Below are 23,614 nucleotides of genomic sequence, written 5' to 3'. Positions count from 1 at the left end.
CGTGTGACCTAGCAAGAAGAACTCATCATTGGCCCCTGGCTGAAGGTACACTCTCCCTTACATCTTTCGCAAGTGAAGGAAGGCCAGGACCTCCAAGAGGGAAGCAAGATCCCTCCCCTGAACAACTTCCAGGGAATAGAGGGAGATACAAATCCAGAGGACCCTCCACAGCTCCAGAACTGGCACCCAGCCAGCACACAGCATGCCCTGCAAGGCTCAGCAGCAAGCTTCCTAGGTGGGAAGTGCCAGACCGCAGGACCCTTCTCATTCAATGCTCTCACTTATGTGGATCGCTCTGAATCTCAACTCGATACAAGGAGGGCCCATGGTACAAAGCAGGGCAGTGTCAAAGCCATCAGTGGTGCAAGTCTTACATGCACAGAAGGGGGGTGAGCTGGCAGTTTGACACTGTGTCTTAATTTTGATTACTTAATAATTCACCAAGAAAATGGGGAGCCACGGAAATTATTGTAGGGTGTGTTGGTAAACAGGTGAGATAGGACATTAGCATTTCAATGCAAGAACCCACCCAAAGCCCCAATCACTCCATCAAACTACTGTAATAAAAAAAAAAACAATTAAACTGCATTACTAAATGCATTTCATTCTTCAAACATTTTAAAATCGTAGTTCATTGTATTAATGTCTTTATTATAATCACATCAGCTTGCTGCACGCCGGCATCAATGACAAAAAATGCAGCCAGCTTTATCAGAAGAGCGTGATTTTAAGGATTTAGATGAAAGGAAAAGACTTGTCAATAAGACAAGTGAGTGGGTAAGAAAAGTGGGCAGTAGTCTATCATTTTTCCTATCTTTACTGGGTGTTTACATTTCCTAAATTAGCAGTCATTGCACATGCAAGGTAGCCCTCTCGCTCATTGACTAGTTTAACTTTGAGTGATCATAGGGGACGACCCTTTCCCCAAACACGTTTATTTTGCAATGTAATGGTTTTCAATTAAACTAAGTAAACACATCTATGGGCAGGTCCTTTGACTGCCCATGTTGTTAACCCCTTAAGTGTCAGGCTAACTGCCATCCACACTGGGAGTTGAGGTGAGAAGTCACCCGGGAGCACAAATGTGAAGCAAGATTATTTGTGGCTGGAGCTGAGCCAGTGTCCTTGCTTGGCACTGAGAGTCAAACAAGAAGATCAGGCAAAATACCAGTGCCTTCCCTCCGTCCCTCCCTCCATCCCTCCCTCCCTCCCTCTCTCCCTCCAAAACACAAATCCATACATGCGATCCTGCCCCTCCACAACACAGAACCATAACTGTACATGCCAACATGCTCCATTCCTTTGGGGAAACGGGATTTCATTTCTGATGTTTTTCCTTTGCATTCTGGGTCTTGTAGTCCTGGATTACCCATTCCAAATCCAGTACTTCAAAACCCTGAATCCTAATCCAAAAATCAGGACCGTATTTTAATCTCCCCAATGGAATATATTTATGTATAAGGTCCTGTCCACAGTGCAAGATTTGCTTTGTAACTTCCCAAGAGGGACGAGTGGGGAGGGTTGTTCAGTGACGCTGGAGAGATACAAATAAAAGGTCCTTCAATGTCCTTGGGTCGTTCAGGACAGTATAAGTGCTGGGGCTGCAGGGAGTGAGGTATAGTAGGCTGGCTGGCGCCTGGCCGGCTTTCAACATAGTGCAAGAGATTAAACAGTAAACAACCTCATGAAGTGCATGATACTGGCAAACCCTACATCTGTCAAGTACGTGAGGGAGTGCAGAGAATTCTCCCATGAGTACCAAGGTTTAAAAGATGTGAGGGTATATCCAGTGACCCTTCTAGTGGGTTTACATTAACTCGGAAATCCCTAGAGAGGGGCAATCTGAGGTTTAGACTAGTCTTGAAAAAATGGATTATTAATTTCTGAATTACCTTTCCCAATGCCCCCAAAACAAAAGGCACCCACCTGGGCATCCCATTTTCGTCAGATAAAGCACAGTGAAGAAATGATTTGCCAAGTATGACACATTTTGTGCGAGAGCCGATGACTGAATTTAAGCAGTCGTTAGAGTTTGGCCCCTACATATTCTCACCTCTAGCTGATACAAACAGGTGCTTTATTTCATACAGAAGACATAAAAAGTACACAAATCACATTATATACCACCTTGAAAATATATAAATATTTATGTTAAGCAAAAAGAGTATAATTTTTTTTAATAATTTTATTTAATCAATTTAGATTTTTACAAAAACTTTTTGGGTCTAGAAGAGAGAAAAGTGACATTTCTGTGTATTTGTAAGTTTCTCTGAGATGTACTATTTCGAAGGTTCTCTATTATGTCATTTGCAAAGTCTTCTCCAGAGCGATGGTTATAAGTTTGGTAGCTGCTATTAACCATCTTGTTTGGGCTCTGGTAATGAGGCGGTTCCACCAAATATTTTCGTCAACGACGTAAGATATTTTGTATACAGGACCGAGGAAGGCCTTTCTTTCTTGGTCAATAGCAGGACAAACCATCAAAAGATGTTTGATAGATTCTGTGGCTTGAGGGTCTCTGCAGAGTCTACAGAATTTTTCCTTAGATGCGGACCGAATTGCCAAGACTTCCTGGGTTGGTAAAAGATTTAGGCGGGCTTTTAGCAGAGTTCTCATGAGGAATTTGCTTGGGTATTTGATACAATATTCCATCGGTTGTTTCAGTTTATTGAAGACTGGCGGCAAGTGAGTTAATAGTTTGTTCGAGACAGCATTGTCATTAGTTTTTATCCAATCAAGCCACTCCATTTTTGCTTTTACTCTCATGGGATTCTGGATAAGTTCTTCTTCTCAGCAAGCTATTTCTTGCAATGTACGCCTTTGCTTGTCAGCCCAATTGTTAAGGGATCTGTTGCTCCCTTTATGTATTTCCTCGGAAATCATCCCGTATATTTCCAGGCTTTCTTGGCTCCGGATTTTCCTGTAGAGTTGGATGGTCCTCTGAGCGACAACTGCCTCCATGGAAAGCAGCCCAAGTTCACGTCTTATAGGTGCCACAGCTGTCGATTTCGGTAGGCCTAATTTTGCTCTCCAGATGAAACCTTCTAATTTAGTCCATAGGGTCGATGGAATTGCGGGACTGGCGTCCATGCCATATGTTAATGCTGAAATTACTTTTGACTTATAGAATTGAATTGCCGGAAGGAGACTGTATTTGCCGTATTTTCTGTCGACAGCACGACGTTGGGCCGTTAGATTTTTTGTCTTTGACCACAGGGTTTTCTGCATACTCAAACATCTTTTCGAGCTGTCAATGTCAACTCCAAGGTATTTGAATGTGGAGACAGTTTCATTTTTAGAGTGGTCAAGAAACCACTTCAAGGACTCTTTTTTTTAAGCCCCTGCTTCTGAACAATCAGTATTTTCGTTTTAGATTTATTGATCTCCAGATTGTTCTCCTTGGTGTACTGGGCCAGGTTGTCTAGTTGGCGTTGAAGGCCCTCTTGAGTATGGTCCAGAATGATGAGATCGTCTGCACATAGAAGTCTGGTGACCATTGTATTTCCGATTTTTGGAGGAAAGGATCTAATCAGATCTTGTGAGGTTTTAAAATCGCCAAGGACGGAGATGAAGAGTGCTGGGGCCAGAGGGCATCCCTGTTTGACTCCACGATTGGACGGTATGGGGTTGGAGAGTAAGCCTTGATGGTTTAGCCTGACTGAAACACTGGTGTCGGTGTGAAGGGCGATAATTGGATCAAGGATCTGGTTAGGACAGTTCCAGTTCTTCAATTTAGCCCACAGTTTCGATCTATCCACTCTATAGAAGGCCTGGGATAAATCCACCAATGCAAGGAAGATTCTTGGGGCACCGAGCAGAACTTTTTCTTTTAAGATGTTTAGAATCATTATATTGGCACCAGTACTAGCATTTTTCTGAAATCCCGTTTGGAGTGGGTCCCTGGCTGGAGAAGTTCTTGCCCAGTTCTGGAAGTGAGTCAGAAGACTAGTAGCAAAGACTTTACCGATGATGTCCAGTAAGGCAATAGGACGATAGTTGGAAGGGTCTTCTCTAATGCCTTTTTTGAAGATCGGAACGATAATAGCTTGGTTCCAGGAACTAGGGATAATCTTTCGTTCTTTGCAGTGTTTGAATATCATGCTCAGAACCGTTGACCAGGCCTCCGGATGTTGTTTTAAATCAGTATTTGCCAGACCGTCGGGCCCAGGCGCACGAGACAGTTTCAATTTTGAGATGATTGACCTTATATCTTCTGTCGAGACTTGCCGCGTAGTGGAGAGTAATGGGCCTCTGTCCACAAATCACCCACAGGGAGAAAGTAAAGCAACTCCCTGTGCGAGCTTTGAGGCCACAGGTGGTTTGATGGTTCGCCAGATCTGATGACGCCGAGGACCCCACAGGCTGTTAAAAGGAAGTTAGGGTTAGCACAGGCAAACACAGTACTTTGATATGAAGAAGTGTGCAAACTCTCTTACCTAAGTATAGCAGGATGGTGCTATAGTGGCTGGGGTTCTGGTGCGAGGGAGCGTCAAAGATCCGGGCAGCCGAGTACCAGGTGGGCGGTACCGACTGAAACCTGTAGCCCTTCCGGTGTAGCCGAAGGGAGCTTGGACTGATCACGTAGAGTCAATGGTCGAGGGGTCCAAGAAGTCAAGAGCCAGAAAGGGGAAATCCGAAAGCAATCCGTTGAGCGTTAGCAAAAAGAGTCCAAAGTACCAATATCTGTGCAGAGTTCCGAGTGACAGTGTCCGTGGAGTAAGAAATCCAATCCGTGGTTCGTAAGCCTGAGTCCTGATCCGATGCAGCGAAACAACGTGAATCCTGAAACACCGAACAGAGTCGTGAGACAGCTGTGAAGCGGTGAGCGATTCGAACTTCCCGGCTTTTACGTGCGCCGGATCCCTATCACGTGAGCGGAACCCTGAGCATGTGATCGTGAAGCCAACGCGGAACCAGGAAGTAACCGCGATCGGGTGCTCCAGCCCAACCGTAGTCTCCATGGGAGTTGCCAATGGAAACGAGGCAACAAACTGGGCCGGCCCCTGTGCACGGCCCAAAACCACCGGCGATGATGACTCCCCCACACCACAGGTGAAGGGATAGCTTGGGTGGTGGACTGTGACCCGGGGAGTCTAGCAGTGTGTGTCGGGGTATTAAGCAGGGGGTTGTGCGTAGTCGTGTAGTTGATCTGTTGTGCATGACAGAGGCCCCCCCTCAATGGCCCACGTGGGCAGGTAGGGTGATCTCGGTGAAAACATGAAACAAGTCTCGGGGTATGGACATCAATCGCGGGGACCCAACACCGCTCCTCGGGCCAAAACCCGCCCAGTCCACAAGATATTGGAGACCACCCCGAACCACACTAGATCCCAGTATACCCGAGACCTTGTACTCCACTGAGCCACCCACCGAAACGGGGCCAGGCGTAGACTGGAGACGGGTAGGGGCAGGACATGGTTTCAACAAGGAGGTGTGGAATACAGGGTGTATGCGCCAGGAGGTAGGGACTGAGAGGCGATAGGCCACAGGGTTGATCACAACAGAAATCCTATAGGGGCCCACAAATCAGGGAAGTAACTTGCGACAACTAGGAAGCCTGAGATGGCGAGAAGAGAGCCAAACCCTGTCCCCCACAACATAGGAAGGTGCCAGTGCCCTCCTCCGGTCCGCTGCAGCCTTCGTAGACTCCTGGGCCTCCTGAAGGTGAGTAAGGGTTCAGGCCTGAACAGTCGACAAGTCGCGAGCACAGGCAACAGCAGCAGGATTATCAGAAGGTGCGAGGTCAGGGACAGGCAAGGTGCGAGGGTGTTGACCATACAAAACATAAAAGGGAGAAGAGCCAGTGGAGGAATGCATGGCGTTGTGTAGGAAAACTCAGCGAGGTGTAGTACACCCAGCCAGGATTGCTGGTGTTGCAAAACAAGGCAATGCAAATACTGCTCCATAGCTTGGTTCACCCTCTCAGTCTGGCCGTCCGTCTCCGGATGGTATGCGGGGAAGAAAAACGGGAATCGATGCCCAGGTGAACTGTGAGTGCCGCCAGAACCGAGAAGTGAACTGGGGTCCCCTATCTGAGACGATAACTGTGGGTAGCCCAAAGAGGCAAAAGATCGACCTAAAGAAAAGATCGGCCAAAGCCGGGGCTGAAGGGATGCCAGAACAGGGAATGAAACAAGCCATTTTGGAAAAGGAGTCGACCACCACCCAAATGGTGTCGAATCCCTTGGTTCGGGGTAGGTCTGTTACGAAATCCATGGATACCGTGTGCCAGGGCCTGGCAGGTATAGGCAAAGGAAGCAGGAGCCCCACCGGATGCCCTCTGCGGTGCTTACACTGGGCGCATATCGCACAAGTGTTAACATATCCCTCTGCATCGTGTTTCATGGAGGGCCACCAGCACCAACGCCTGAGGAGGTCCAACATGCGTTTTTGTCCGGGATGACCATTGATGGCGCTATCGTTGGACCATTCCAGAGCGAGATTGCGAGCGTCGGTTGTCGGTAACCACAATCTGTTCTGGATATATGGTAGCCCGTCATGAAACACCAGATTCCACTCGGTAACCTGATCAGGATGTAGTGAAACCCAATTGCGAATGGAATCCAACAAAGGCAGAGGAGGGGTGCAAAGACAAATGACATGTTGGTCTAGTAGATTTTCAGGGAAAATAGGCAAGGATACCCCACCCAGAGAGCGAGACAAGGCGTCCACCTTCCCATGGGACAGACCGGATCGATGTTTGATCTGGAAGTCAAAGGCCGCGAAGAATAAATGCCACCGCACCTGCCGACTGTTGACACACTTTAGTGAGGCCACGTCCTGGAGATTACGGTGGTCCGTGAACACCGTGACAGCGTGCCTTGCCCCCAATAGGTGATGCCGCCAGACCTGGAAGGCATCCTTGATGGCCAACAGCTCCTTCTCCGTGACAGTGTAGTGTGACTCAGTAGCAGAAAACTTCTGGGAATGGAACGCCACCGGATGTAGCTGACCCGAACAAGGGCAGCGTTGGGACAAAACTGCACCAAGGGCGAAGGAGGAGGCATCGGCCTCCACAATGAACGGGAGTTCCGGGTCAGGATGTTTCAGGACAGGAGCCGTAGTAAACGCCGACTTCAGGGCATCAAAAGCGGCTTGGTGTTCCTCCAACCAGACAAAAGGCAGCTTGGGGCTGGTTAGGGCAGTAAGGGGGGCTACCAGAGATGAGAAATCCTGGATGAACCGCCGGTAGAAGTTCGAGAACCCAAGGAATGATTGTAAGGACTTGATGTTACTGGGCTTTGGCCAGTCCAAAACCGCACAGACCTTGGACTGGTTTGTTGCCAAACCCCCAGGGGTAATATGGAATCCCAGGAATTCCACACTTTCAGTGTGGACGTGACAGTACCTCACGGACGTGTGATACGTGATCCTTCATGCTCTGTGAATATATCAAGATATCATCAAGGTATACTGCTACACAAACATCCAATAAGTCGTGAAAAACCTCATTCATTAAATGTTGGAAGGTAGCAGGGGCGTTACAAAGTCCGAAGGGCATGACCACGTATTCAAACAATCCGTAGCGAGTACAGAAGGCTGTCTTCCACTCGTCTCCGGAGCAGATTCTGACCAGGTTATAGGCCCCACGGAGATCGAGTTTTGTGAAAACGGTAGCGTGACTCAACCTGTCCAGCAATGGGGTAATCAGGGGAATCAGATATCGGTTCTTGATGGTGATGGAATTTAGTCAGCGGTAGTCCACACAAGGTCACAGATCGCCCTCCTTTTTGGGGACAAAGAAAATAGGGCTGGCCGCCGGTGAGGTGGAGGGACGTATGTGGCCTATCTTCAGAGCTACTTGAATGTATTCCTTTAATGCTTGTTCTTCCGAGGGAGACAAGGAGTAGATGTGGCCTGGGGGAATCGCGGAGTAAGGGAGCAGATCAATGGGGCAATCGTAGGAACGATGTGGCGGGAGCACCTGCGAGGAACCCTTATCAAAGACCTCATGAAAATCCCCGTATTCCATAGGGAAGCCAGCAGCAACAGCCCCCACCATGTGAGGCTCCAGGGACATAGGAATGTCCTTGTGCAGTGTGAATTGCACTATGGCCCCTAGGGCTCGTGGGGGTGATTCAGTGTCGTCAGGTGCGGTGAGACAATAGTTCTGACACGTTTCTGATTCGAAATGAACCTGCCCAGACCTGCCCAGACTCCCAGTCAATTAAAGGGTTATGTTGATGCAACCATGGGAGACCCAGTATGATCCCAAATTGTGGCATGGTAATCAGGTCAAAAGAGATAACTTCCTGATGCGTGTTCTGTATAGTTAGGGTGACCGGGGCAGTCTGTTGCCGGATAGGACCTGAAATCAGTGCTGTGCCATCCACCGCCTGTACCGGCTCCGGATGTTGCTTGGTAATCAGGGGTAGATTTAAGGACCCGGCCAGTTTTATGTCAATGTAGTTGCCTGTGGCGACTGAGTCTATGTAAATCGAAACAGCATGAACAATGTCGAGTGTTGGTTTTAACATGGCCTGTACCAGCACTGGCCTAATCCTGCCGAAGGTGGGGTACCTGTCCGGGGGAACGGAAGGACTGCTCGAGCCGGCCCCCGGGTCTAGGGTCGAGCATTCCGAAAAACCGGATTCTTGAGCTTAGGGCGTCTGGGACATGACTTTACAAAATGGCCATTCAGGCCACAATAGAAACAAGCGTGGTCGTTTCTTCTGCAGTCCCTCTCTATTTGTGTCATGGGACTTTGAACGCCTCCTATTTGCATGGGCTCAATGCCTGTATCAGAGGAAGAGGGGGGCAAAGTGGTATTGGGGACTCCTGTTTCGAACCGGCGTTCGGAAAGCCTTGCGTCGATCTGTAACGCGAGGTCCACTAAATCGGTGTGGGTCGTGGGTAAGGAAGGGACGACAGCCATAGCGTCTTTCATGGTATTGTTGAGCCCTCTATAGAAGACAACTGCCTTTCTGGGTTCAGGCCAGGACGTCTCAGCAGCTAGCTGATTAAATCGAGCAATGTATTCTATGAGGGATCCCTTTCCTTGAGTCAGGTCTAACAGCTCGAGGTCCCGGGATTGGGCGTTGTGACGTGTGTCGAATACACAAGACATTTCTGTGATCAGCAGCTCAAAGTCATATAGGACAGGGTTGTTGTTTTCCAAAAAAGGATTGGCCCACGCTGCGGCGGTGTCGGCCAGATGAAACAAAGTGAACGCCGCTTTTGTGGTGGCGTCGGGAAAAGCCTGAGGTCTAGAGAGGAAGTGTAATTTGCATTGATTTATAAAGGTGCAGAACTTTCTAGGGTCTCCGTGGAACCTCTCTGGGGCAGCCAAGGGAAAGGGCGTGGGCATGAGTACTGGCAACTGTGGTGCTGTAGAGGCAACAGGAGGTTGGGGAACAATAGGCTGGAGCGCTGAGGGTTGTGCAGCGGCAGCGGCCTCCCTGAACTCAACATCAGCGGGCAGAGGGTGTTGTGTGCTTTGGATAAAGTCTAGCCTCTGGTGTATCGCAGCAGTGGCGGCAACCATATCCGCCCTTAGCACTGTGAGTGCCTGTACCAAGGCAGCCACGGGGTCCTCAGCTGCAGGCTCCATACTCATCACAACGCAACGGCTTCACAGTCTGTCGAGACTTGCCGCGTAGTGGAGAGTAATGGGCCTCTGTCCACAAATCACCCACAGGGAGAAAGAAAAGCAACTCCCTGTGCGAGCTTTGACGCCACAGGTGGTTTGACGGTTCGCCGGATCTGATGATACCGAGGACCCCAGAGGCTGTTAAAAGGAAGTTAGGGTTAGCACAGGCAAACACAGTACTTTGAAGTGTGCAAACTCTCTTACCCAAATATAGCAGGATGGTGCTATAGTTCCTTGGGTTCTGGTGCGAGGGAGCATCAAAATTCCGGGCAGCCGAGTACCAGATGGGCGGTACCGACTGAAACCTGTAGCCCTTCCGGTGTAGCCGAAGGGAGCTTGGACTGATCACGTAGAGTCAATGGTCGAGGGGTCCAAGAAGTCAAGAGCCAGAAAGGGGAAATCCGAAAGCAATCCATTGAGCGTTAGCAAAAAGAGTCCAAAGTACCAATATCCGTGCAGAGTTCCGAGTGACAGTGTCCGTGGAGTAAGAAATCCAATCCGTGGTCCGTAAGCCTGAGTCCTGATCCGATGCAGCAAAACAACGTGGATCCTGAAACGCCGAACAGAGTCGTGAGACAGCTGTGAAGCGGTGAGCGATTCAAACTTCCCGGCTTTTATGTGCGCCGGCTCCCAATCACGTGAGCGGAACCCTGAGCACGTGATCGTGAAGCCGACGCGGAACCAGGAAGTAACCGCGATCGGGTGCTCCAGCCCGACCGTATCTCCATGGGAGTTGCCAATGGAAACGAGGCAACAAACTGGGCCGGCCCCTGCGCACGGCCCGAAACCAGCGGCGATGACGACTCCCCCGCACCACAGGTGTAGGGATAGCTTGGGAGGTGGACTGTGACCCGGGGAGTCCAGCAGTGTGTGTCAGGGTATTAAGCAGGGTGGTGCATAGTCGTGTAGCTGATCTGTTGTGCATGACATCTTCTGTATCAGAGAGGTCGACCCAGTTAGATTTGGTAGAAGATATTGTCCTCTCGATGTCGGAAGGAGGGTGGTCAAACAGTTTTGAAAAATGTTTAATCCAACAATCTTCGGAGACCGCGATTATCATCTGAGATTTAGGATGGAGTTTGGTGTTATTGACTAGTTTCCAAAATTCTCGAGTTTTTTTGTTGGCTATGGTCTTGATCATATTTTCAGCATCTGCTTGGTAGAGTGCTGATCTGGTGTTTCTTAGCCACTGTTTATAGCGTCTCAGCTCGAGGAGATAGGATTCAATAGCGCTGGAGAGCTCGTAGCCGTAGCCTCTTTTTTAAATTTTCTTAGATGATGGCGCCTGATCACTAGGCTCCGATTTTAAGTGTGGGTATGATTTCCGGTCTGATTGTCGAGCCCTTTTCAGGGTTTTTTGTAGGTCAGGAGCAATGGGATATAGCTAGTCCTGAATGTTGCGTTGTTTGCTTCAATGTCCGAGGTAAGAATTTTATATTCATCTGACAAAGTTTTGATATCGTTTACGGTCATACGTAGACGAGAGAGCTGAGTGTTAGTCTCGACCGCTACGTTGTAAAATTGCTGGTCACGACGCCTTGTGCTACATGTGAGATTTAACAGGTTATGGCCACTAGCTTCTGTTCTGATTGCTTCAAAAGAAGCTATATTCAAGTCGATTATTTCCGAAACAAAAATGTAATCGAGATTTGCTGTAGATTGGTCGCGCTCCCATGTTGGAATTGTAGTTTGATTATTAGATTTTGCAGCGTTTCAAAGGTTTTTAGAGTTCATTAGCGTTACCCATAATTTCCCTCTTTCTGCCGTCGGTGTGTGGTCTGTCGGATTCAAGCAGTTAGAATTGAGGTCTCCACAGATAAGAATATTCAAGGTTTTGTGTTTGATCATTATTTCGTCGATGATGTTAGCTGCTTCGTCACAGAATTTGCCGAAAGACGTTTTTGTGGGTTACAGTAGGCGCTGATAATAGCCCAAACTTCAGAAGAATTTTCATCGCTCGTTGTTATGAGCACTGCCAGAAAAGCGTAGGTATCTACTATTATCTTGCTGATATTTATGTTTGATCCCGTCCGAATAGCAGTCAGTAGGCCAGAAGGTGGTCTGCCAAATGGACCTTTTAGGGCTGGCGAGATCTCGATGGTGTAGCCGTCAAGAGCAGGCTTATTCAGTAACCACGTTTCTTGGAGGCAAAGAATATCGTGGACCCCCAAGTTGTAGCTACCAATTTTGGTAAGGTGCGTGTGGCCTCTGGTGTTCCATGATGCTATGGATATGGTTGAGTTCTGAAGAGCTTCGTAGTTTGCTTCGGGTAGCGTGATAAGGGATTGGCTCCCCGCGTTTGCTGCTATCTTTTGAGGCCAGGGGTGAAGGCATCTCGCAACCAAGACCATGTGTCTTTTGTTGGCTTCGGGTCTGGATGAATAGTAGACTGGACTGTCTTTTGTTTTGACCGTACATAATGGTCTGGTGATGCGGGTCTTCCTTCTTTGTTGCGCGCTGATGATGTATGGGTGGACGTGGATAATCTTCCGTGCTCTTTGTAATTTCTTGAGTCACTTTTTTCTTCAAATCTTTCATTGGCGTCCCGGTGATGTTTGGAGTAGTCCGATCTAGTTGGAAGTTTCCCAGTAGTTCTAAATTCGTTATGGTAAAATTTTTCCCAACGAGGCGGTGTTCTTCCCCGTCTTCTCCATCTATACAGATCCTCAGTTTGTGATTTGTATCTGTAGTTTTTTACTGGGTTTTTTTTGTAATTTACCGTCTGGCTCTTGTTGCTATTTGCAGTCTGGATCTCCGTCGGGGTGAAGGCCACATGGGCCACTTTTGCGTAAAATTCTTGGGGAATCTCTTGAAGCGCCAAATCTTTGATGTGTAGATAGGCCTTTGCTTGCTTGTTTCTGTGTTAAGGCTCTATAAGCGTAAAGTTGTCAGACTTTAGGGTGTTGAGTATATCGACCTGCTTGAGGATCTTAAGGACAGTTCTTCTGTTCAGGATCATGTAGTGATCTTCAAACAGTTTTTGTTTGATTTTGAATAAAAAGAGTATAATTTAAGCTTCATAACACTACACGTAAATCCTAAAAGAAACTGGTTTGGGTTTTGCAACTGTACTTTCAGGACTTAGACAAACAACAACAAAAGTTGTGTGATAGTCATAGTTTTACAAATTATTATTATTATGGTATTTATTGAGTATGGACCTAGCTTCAAGAAGCAACGGAGCTGCGTCTTGCAGCTCTTTATTTCGCATGATGTACAAAAACACAGTTTATGGCATGCGACTGACACAACACTGTGCCAGCTGGCTTTTCAGAGCCACCAGCCTGGCCTTCCAGCTGGTGCCCTGAGTCGGAGAACGAGGGGGAGAGTGCGGGGTAGTGGCAAAATCTTTCCTCTTTGGTGTATACTGCTCCTTCTACCCCTGCAGTGATTGCCTGACCCAAAAATGGCGCCAGAATGTGCATCTTATTCACAGAATGTTTCTTGTGCTTATTCAGAGATATCCTGGATCATAAGCACTGCTGCCAAAGGTATCACTTAATACGGTCTTTTAGGCAGAAACTGCTGTTAAAGCACAGCAAAGTGCAACATTTGTTAAAAACAAATCTCTGGCCCTTCTCGAGCTTTTGGTTTCATTGGCCCCTCCAGCCCATCTCCACTCATATTTCGCAGGGCTATTTTTAAAATCCTAGGGCGGACATTGCTGGTCAAGGGTTATTTTGAGTAAATATGGCCAATGTTCAGCCATTTTTGTGACAACAGATTCACTTGGCCTGTAATGGCCTATAATTGCCCACAATTCTTCAAACAAATCCTGAGAAATGGCAACGAAATTGCTTTATTTACGTTTCTGCAGTGCGTGTATTTCTGCACCCAAGCCATCCTTGTCACTCGGCCTAAAACACTCCTATGTACCATAAACTGCCTTTCTAACCGCAATTCCTTGTTTAAACGAAAAGGCCCTATATCTTATATAGTGTTTTTTAATTTTTGTTTTCTTTCCTAGATGCTAGGGCTACTGCCATTCTTGTAACCAGGCAATAGTGACCTGATGGCACTCCCAGAGAGGAGCACGGGGGGCTGGGAGGTGTGCAGCTTTCTGTGGGCCTCAAGATTTTGGCAGAGCGACATATTCACCGTGATCAGGCCTGGGCCCGTGTGAAGCTTAGAACCATGTCCCAGAATGTGTCGCCCTATTCTGTGATGGAGCTGGGCATTGGCAGGACTGTTCTTCCAATCCCATGGGTGGAGGAAGGGGGAGTATGTGGGGTTTGCAGGCTGTGTAGGAGCTCCTTTCTGCAAAGCTGTAGTCTGTGTACATGCTCTGCAAGGTGGTTTGTTGTGCTTTGGGGGCACGACATGCAGGCTGCCATGAATACGGATGCCAGCGCTGGCTTACGAATCCTGGCAACCTTGGAAACTAGCAAGACTTTTTGTAGTTGGCATTAAACAGACTTGGTGTCTTGTAAGACTATTTACAGGCCGGTCTGTGCCTTCAAAAGCCACACTGCAGGTAAGTTTGAATAAACAAGTATCATGCAGAGCTGAGGGCAAAAGTGCTTGAAAAGGGGTGGTGAGTCTGCAGAGTCTACTGTGGAATATGGGTTGGTTGCCCCAGCCAACTAAGGTCTTAAGCCCTAATAGCTTTTCCCCAGGATATGAAACAGTTAGTAAAAAAAAGGCATTGGTGGCGACTAGACTAGCTTCTGCTGTCTTCTAGTGTTTTCTGAATTCTAGCTTCACTACTCAATTTCTTTCAGACAAACTCCTGAATGAGTCATTCTATTTATCTGTGGGCTCCACATACTTTTTACAGCTCAGTACAAAACTAAGTCTCATTGTTGAAGAGGTTCAGGGGTGGGCTGGCATATATTTAACTCCGGAGATTTCCCAGTAGGCCTCTGCACCCTGGGCCTCTTTTGTGTGGTATTTGCAAATGTTCCCATAGGAAAAGGGTTGGGCTTGTTGAAAATGTGTAAGATGCAACCACTTTGAACATTATTTCCAGGGTCTCTTTTGGTTCCCAGTCCAGCCCGATTCGTGTACTTGCTCCTTTCAGCACAAATATTGGCCACAATTCTTCAATATGCCCTACTAAGAACTTACAAATACCTTTATTTAGCAAAGTTAAAAGTTAGCAGACTGCATTTATACAGCTTCTGAATTGGTCATGCTCAACCCTTAACAATGCAACGGCCTGGGTGAACCAATACAGCCACAGCAAAAGCTCAGTTAAAGCATTTTGTTTCGCAAAAAAGTATGTGTCATTGTTCAGGGAATATTTTGGCGCATTGCAGCTAATCAATTTTGACCACGATTTCACATCGCTCAAAATATAGAAACAGTTCAGAATTAGCCACAATTCCTCAAAATTGCCTAAATGCACTGAACAATATATTTTTTTAACAAAAAATGATGAACCATAGCTCGGGATTGCCTATATTTCTTTATCCAGGGTCTCTCTATTCTGATTCTGCACATTAGATTTTTTAATTTTTGTTGTTGACTTGCAAAGTGCAGGCTTCCCTGACAGAAATCGCCAGAATGCATTATTGAGTGTACTGTACAAATGACTATATAATGCTAGTCCCCAGTGTTTTCCTGCAATATCATTTATAGTATACAGTGTAGTTTGTTTCTCTAAACAATCTAGAGATACAAGTGTGTGTTACTTAGATATTGATGACTAATGTAGATGCTATATGGTACAACACCACTGCACCTAATGGGCTGTGGTTTTCAGTATATGCTGGTGTATAATCAGGTGCATTTGTATATGCTGAATAATTTAAGCGAAAAAGACAAATCTAGCTATTGTGTTACTTGCTGGTCCAGTAGTGTTTATTTTTAATGTTTGTATTAAATGAATGATGCATATCTATGTACAAGGTCATGACCCCATATGTTAACAGTGTGTGTGTTGAAGAATGAGTTATGATACTGCTCATGGGTGCTCGAGTATAGCTTTGCAATACCCTCCTGAACAAAAAGCAATGTTAAAGATTTAATGCATTCCCTTTGGAACCTGGTGTCGGCTCGGAATTTCCCCACAATTCTCCAAGTTTGCAATTCTCTCAAAACATGGATCTTTCAATAATACCTGACCAAGGACTAGTACCAGTGGATGCACATAGCGACACACAGACCTTGCAGTACTGAGCTACTGTTAAAAGATGGCAGCCCAAATGCTGCCTAGCCACACTCTGTAAAGTGCTCTGCTGCGCTTGAACTAGGTGCGCTTTAAACAACAATTTAAAAATAAATAAATAAATGAATGCTCAGAGAATGGTCTATTGTATCTGCATGTTATCTAATGTATAGTTAATCCCAGAAAACCACAACTGCAATCAATTGCTTGGAAATAGATCGTTGCATCTCAACTCTCTGCTTGCTCCTAATTTATTTTCAGCATTCCCCATAATAGTTGCCCGCGTCCCAGGACCAAACTTGGTTCTCAAGCCAGCTATCAGGTATATATAAATAACATGAACAGTACACCTAATTTCACCCAAAGTACTCGTCATTTGTGAGCAATTGCACCGTGAACATTTATCATTTATGCTTTTTTCCTCCAGGGCAATTTACTGTTTTACCCTGTAATGTTCAGACTGAAGTCTACCAAATGTGTATGTAATGTACAGTTTTTTAGGCAATTGCGGCACACACAACTGCAATCAGTTCCTTCAGCAAGAGATAGTTGTGTCAAACCTCACGGCTGTTTCCACCTTTTAGTTCAGCGTCCCCATCGTAGGTGGCATCCTCCCACAAACCCGCTTGGTTCTTATGCAAGAAATCACTCACTCAATGACATAGCAAAACACACAGGACCCCACGCCCAAAACATAAACGTGTTAAAGATAATGTTACAAGACTAGTCACCCCTACCGAAGCAATTGTCATTGCCCTGCAATTGTAATGTGCAGCATATCTTCTAATGCAATGCACTTTTACCACCTAGTATTTAGACTATGATCTTCCGAAATCCCAGGCAACTCAAAGCTAGACCATTACAATGGCAATTAGGTACTATACAATATCATGTAGCATAACAGCGGGTGCCACTAGCTTCACAGCATAGTAAATAATGTAGGTTACAATTATACCATCAAATAGTACTCATTTTATCAGCTGCATCAGGTTGAAAGGAGGAGATGGCCTTGCCAGAATTCTGACATGTACATACGTGTTGCACAAAAATGTCTTTACACATATAGAAAATGCTCAAATGTTTTCCACTGTAACTTGTGTTCTTGCCCATGAAAGTTCATAACACTTGGCTGTCAACTGATCTGCATAACTCTGAGCACTCATGCCAAACTTTGCAAATCTTCATCAGCCTTTTCATGGTTAAAACCATTCATAAAAATAGCACTTTTTTTCAAGGGATTTCCACAAAGGCTATTGGGCCCACAATATCTCGAAATCGTCTGCTTTGATGTTTGATGTTTGGCACAAACCTAAACCTCATTCTGAAGTAGTGCATGGCGCAAAAACCAGGTAAGCCCAACTGGAAATATTCACTTTTCAACGCCCAAAAAATATTCATATTTCTGTACATGCACAGTAGGCAGGGAGGGCCACGTGAAATTAGGTTCACAGCACTCTATGACGAATCCTGTGGAGGGCTGAAGAGGTTTGTAGAAGTAGTGGTTAGGCAATTAGGCCTACTAGCCAGTGTAAGGGTCAGGCAGTTGGAACGAATGGCTCACACCTGAAGCCAATTGCCTAACCTGTGAGGCATAAAAGGCCAGAGAAAGAAAGAAAGGGAGCAGGAGTTGGAAGGCTGGCAGTAGTAATAGTAGAGGAGAAGCATGAGTCTGGAAATTCGTGAGGAAGTGGAAACACAGAAGGGACGCCGCCGGAATGTGATAAAATCAGATTTCTACTGCAAGCTCTGAGAGGGTATTGTGGTCTCAAAACCTTTGTTGCTGTGTCTGCACAGAGGAAGATGTGCTGAGGGTAAACCTTTCCCTATGTGTGCTGAGTTGCTGTGATTGCAGAGCCGTGACCATGCTGGAATCCGAGCCTTTCAACAGAAGGCAAGCCAAAGGACTGAGAATGAAGGAGACTCCCAAACAGTGTGGCCGGATCAGAGACACCCATGCTGGAGGAGGGTGTGGGTCCCAAGTGTGCCCAAAGCAGTAGTAGAAGTCGAGGAAGACGGGAAAGTGGAGCAACCCACAACCGCAGTGTTCCTGAAGCGGGTGAGTGAATCTCGATGTTCCTAGGTCACTCAGCAAGTTTTGCTGGTAACTGTATCCAGCTCTAAAGCAACTCACATATGCATGAAAGCGAGTAAACACTGTTTGTTGTTCTGAAATCATCCCTTCACAATAGAAATATAGCATGCACACTAATAGTGAAAGCGTTAGTGTTTGCGTGAAAAGCAAAGAACCTTTCATCCATTGTGGAACACTTTTTCCTATTGCAGGAGTGGTCGCGTATCCTTAATGAAAAAGGAAATGCTGGTTAATAAACCTTGCCAAAAACGTAACATTAACTTTTAAAAGTATTACAAAGGAATACAGCATCAAAGGAAGGTCATGTGTGGCCAACTGTGTTTCCCGAGAGAAGTCAGAAATCATCTCTATGAAACTATATGGGAAAACAATTACTTGCAACCCTTTAAGATTACAGAGTGGTTGCGTGTGCCTCATTGTGTTTTTCCTTTGAAGACTGAACCTTGCAGTATCCCAAACTGTCATTCTTTATTACCAGAAGTTGTTGTACTGACGAGGATAAAAAGCATTACCCAAGCCAAGAGGCTAACCCTTTCCGTAGTGGAACAAATCCTGTTTAAGCCATCCACCTACTCTGTGAAGTTGTTTACGTACAAGAGTGGCATTATTATCTGACGCTGGTAGAGTGGCACTACAGCTTCTGAACATTCTTTTGAAAAGAGAAGGTGTGACTGAAGCCGGGGAAGGGCTCTGGGTGCTTGTAGGAGAAGATTAAGGCAGTAACCCAATATGCTAAAGACTGCTGAAGCTGAGAGGAAATAAGTCATGGGGCAGAGATGGATTATCCATGTGGCAGTGAGACAGATAGCCAGGGCAACTAGGCTGCCCTTTTCTTGGAGCATATAAAGGAATAGACCTTGCCTACTTCTAGAGGTCAGAGTGTCTTGTCTTAATATGCCTAACAATTAAAATATAAAACTGAAGCATAAGTGCCTAAATTTGGTGGCGTAAAACTGTCAGAGGATGTCACATTGAAGTTGTTTGGTGTAGTGACATGCTATGAGACAAAGGTGAATGCTCCCACAGTAACATTAGTAGAAGGTTGGTTCTTAAGAGGAAAGTAGCAACTCAAAGAGGAGCATCCTGTCAATGACACCAAATGTACTGGAGAGGTTCTAATTAAGAATAACGTTGTAGATTAAGATGTTCTATACCTAGTCTTTGAACTGTGGCAAATAATCTTGGAAATAAGAAATCCAGGATTGCCATTGGTGCTATTTACTTAGCTGGAATTGGAAGGGGATATTTTCAACAGAAACCAGAGGTGAAGGTCATCAGAAATTGTTCAATTCTTGTTTAATATCTTATGTTGTTGTATTATTTGCTTTGAATGTTTGGTTGTTTAGTATGAGGACCAGTTGTTCTATATTAGGAGTGGTTCCCTTAGCATTTAGACTAGGTAGGACGTCCCTGATAGAGTAGGGCATGCAAGATTTATTTTGCAAACTTTTACTTAAATAAAATGTTCAATCCCAAAAATACTACAAGCAGTTGTCCGCCTCGAATTACTGACCCCTCAAAAGAACCCAACACACAAACATTTGCAAACAGACAGCCCAATCTTGAATGCATGCAACAGTAAGTCCGGATGGCCCAGGCGTGAGACTTGAAGAGCAATGGGACGATGAGAAGTACATCACATGGAGCAGGAAACCCTTGATCCAGGAAAAGACATTGGGCAGAAACTCTTCTACCGCCTTCAAATGATGGCAGAAACAGAATTGGGTTTAGTGAAGATGTCAAGAACACTATTCCATCTCTCTTTCATTGCCAAGTAATTATTTTATTGAACTCTTAAGTTCCCTGTGTGCAATAGTTTGCTGAGAGTGCACTTTCTCCATGTGGTTTGGGAACCGTGAGTAAAGCTTCCAACCAGCAGAAATTCTCTTTACATGCGATTTACCAATCCATCTTTAGGAACGTTGGCTCTGAGTTCCAACAGGCAACAGTTTATGGCCAGTGTGCTTTCTCCAAGTGGCTTTGTGACCTCGGACTTACAGCAAGCAGCAGTTCACTGTTAGAATGCCCTTTCTCAATGGATGGCGTTATGCATTCTCTCACAGTGTTGTAAGGACTGTGACTCCAAGTTCCAGCATGCAGCTTTACACTTTTCATTCACTTTCCTTGTTTTGGCTACACCTTTGAAAGCTTTCATCCCTCAGCTCATTCTACACTCTCCAGAGTTCATCTTCGAGATCTTCCCTTTTAGTTCAGACTGTAGGTGACACAACCACCTATAAGACACAACTATTGCCAGTGGAGAAACTTTGCTGAAAATGTTGGGGGGGGACATGAACTCTGAAGAAAATGTGCCCCATTCAAATGAATGGGGACAAAATAGTGTGCCATGAAAGTTGGGGGGGACAAACACCCCCGTCCTCCCCCTAAAATGACACCCATGACTATCGCATTAGAGTACAGCTAGAGAGAAATGGCAGATGAGGAGGGAAATAAAGCTTGTAGGTGTTGTTTGGTTATTTGCCCACTCATTGGCTGCCTATGGCCATGCTGATCCCTATGGCCATTTCCACCCAGTTCCTGTCCCTTGGTCGCCGTCATGTGATTCCAAACAGGGAAGAAATACTTTTGTGGTTAGTACTCCATGGGATGGTAAAGGCAGTGGAATAACTTTACTGAAATGTCGGGGGGACCTGACATCTAAATGAAAGGAGCCCCTGCCAAATGAGTGGGACAAAATGGTGTGCCAGAAATGTTGGGGGTGACAAGCTCCCTTTTCCCCCTCCTAAATTTACGCCCATTGGGTAAACAGGTTATTTAATGACAGTGCCCAGTTTTGCCACACTACTGCTTTCAATGTCATCAATTCTGCCCCCAAAATTGCATCATTACACCAGTGACTCTCCAGTGCACCCCGACATCCAGCATGTATGCATGCACATACACAAACACACACACACACACACACACACATACATGCATGTATTCCCACCCAACCACATTTATGCAAAAACAAAAGGTTTTCTCTGCCCGAATCCACGTCTTTGTAACTGGCTCCATTTTGACCGTTCTTCTGTTGCTCTTTGCTGCACAGAAACATGAAGCCAGGAGGGATGTTGATTGACAATGCCACCAAGTCCCTCCTCCGCACCTCCTGAAGGAGCCCATTAAAGCATAAAAATAGAAGCCCTCATTATTTACTAAAGCTGGGCCTGCCTAGTGCCATCTATTGCATGGGGACATGGGGCCAAGCAGGCCCCCATCGAAGATGGCTCCTCTCTTCACAATTAGGTCAGAGTGCGCCTGGTCTGGTGGACTGGCAGGAAGTGCTTTGCTTGACGAACAGTGAAGGTCCCTCTGTAATGGGAGGGCTCTGTCCCCTTTGCTTATTATGGATGCACCCACACTGTTCATCAAAGTAAATACCCACATAGTGGCCATCTATCTCCCGATCTCATTCTAGGGCCTCATCAAAAATGAAAGACATAACTGGTGCTTCAATCACCACAATCTCCAATGACCTCTTTCTAGGTGACTTCAACCTCCCAGGCAAGAAGGTCACCAAACCAATGAAGAAAGCTCTCCTCAACACCCTTAGCCTCACACAGTACACAAAAGACCCAATGTGTGAGAAAGGTAACATCGTCAACCTAATCATCATCGTGCTGTCTTTCCTCGACTACAGTTCTCTTCTCCCACTTGGTTGGTCTGACCACCTGCCTGTGCCCTTCAACATCCTGCACACCTCCCCAGTCAAGCACTCCCAGCAGAAACCCAGCAGACAAACCTTCAGGTCCTTCAAGAACTTCCCAGAGGGAGGCCTCATGGAAGACCTTGCCAAACTCCACCTCACATGGACTGAACACCCCCCAACCAAACTCTGACTCTCTACACCCTCCCGGCTTCCATCGATTGACACGTGCCTATGAAACAACACACCTGCAAAGCAAATCTGTCAGCACCCTGGTACATGCAAGAACTAAACAAGAGAAAACCTGGTGCTGCTCCAGGACCACATCCAACCTGGCACTCTTCAAGGACCTCGGAGCAATCCACCGACAACTAATCAACACAGCCAAGGCTGACTACTATCAGAACAACATAACAGAAGACGACAAAAAAAGCAGAGCCCACTTCAAAGCGGCCAAGCATTGCATCAACCGGCTACCTGCCACTGCCATACCACACTAGATTGGGAAATCCAGCAACAGCTTCTTCATCGACAAAATCAGCAAAATTTGCCAGCACCTAGACAACGGCTCTGCATCCACAGACTGAGCTCACGTCCCTCCTCTGAAAATCTCCACACCCTGAACAACATTCAAGACACTCTCTACTGAGGACCTGGTAGAAACCCTGGCCACCCTCAAAGCCACATCGTATACAGATGACATACTCCCAGCATGCATCCTCAAGATCCTCCCTGCAGAATCTTTCCTTCCCTACCTGGAGATCCTCAACAGCTCCCTAACTCAAGGCACCTTTCCATTGACCTTAAAGACAAGACAAATCCTCCCTCTACTGAAGAAACCTCCTCTGAATCCAAACAACCTAGGTAACTATCACCCCATCACCCATCTCCCCTTTCTAGGTAAGACCATTGGGAAAGCAGTAGCCACACAACTGCAGCAACACACCAACACCAACAATATCCTCCAAACCTACCAATCCAGGTTCAGTTCCAGACGCAGCACATAGACAGCAACCATACAGGGGGTCGACAATGCCCTCCACATCCTTGACGAATGCCACCCTTGCCTCCTGGTTAAACTCGGCATCTTGACTGCTTTTGACAGTATACCACCAGGCACTCACGGTCACTCTACATCGGCGCATGGAGATCAGCAACCTTGTCCTATGCTGAGTTAAGTCCTACCTCACCAACCTTCAGCATTTTGTTCAAGTGAACTCTTCTAGATCGCCAATGATACCCATCACCTGTGGAGTCCCACAGGGTTCCATCTTCTACACCCAGTGATCTTCAATTTATACATTGAGCTGCTGGGAGCCCCCCTAGCCACACAAAACATCCATATCCACCAGTATCTCGATGGCACACAGTTATACCTCAAGATCAACTCCATCAAGGACATCCACAGACTCAAAACCTGCCTCTCTCTGATCCAGTCTTCGATGTGCAGTGCATACTTGAAGCTCAACCCCTCCAAGACTGAATTCCTGCTCCTCACCAACAACACCGAACAAAGACATACAAACCTGGCTATCAACCATGAATCCAGAGGGCTTCACACCCAAGCTCACCTCCTGTGCCAAATCCCTCTGGTTCCACATCAACAAACACCTCTCCTTCAAGACACCCATCGTCCTCCCTTGTGCCCCTGAGAAGTGTCCTACACATTGCCCCATGCCTCATCAAGGGCTCACGCAGATATGACCACATCACCCGAGCCCTCACTGACCTTTACTGTCTCCCAGGAATCACCTACAAATCTTGTGCATCATTTATAAGGCAGCCGCCCACATGTCACCCAGCTATCTTGCAGATAAACTCAGCATCTCTGGCAAACAGTGCACCACAAGAAGCTAGGATACGTGCAGAGTTGAAATCCACTGCTGCAAAAAGGAAAGGACCAGAAAACAAGCCGCCTCTGCCTACTCCACGAGACTATGGAACCTCCTCCCCATCAACATTAGACTCGACCGCACGCTCTTACAATTCAGAAAAGAACTCAACACCCACCTCTTCAAGGAGTCTCTCTGCCTCAACACTGGGCTATCACTTTACTCCCCCCGTGCCACCTGACTCACTAGACGCCGTCCGCCCCTCTCCTGCCCACCACCCTTTACAGCTGTACCCTTCCTTTGTGTCCCTCTGTATCCTACCACCTGGCGTATATCTGCTCTG

Source organism: Ambystoma mexicanum, chromosome 8 (genome assembly GCF_040938575.1).
Source record: "Ambystoma mexicanum isolate Mex_15411 chromosome 8, UKY_AmexF1_1, whole genome shotgun sequence".
In the NCBI taxonomy this organism is placed as follows: Eukaryota; Metazoa; Chordata; class Amphibia; order Caudata; family Ambystomatidae; genus Ambystoma; species Ambystoma mexicanum.
This window is presented reverse-complemented; position numbering follows the sequence as displayed.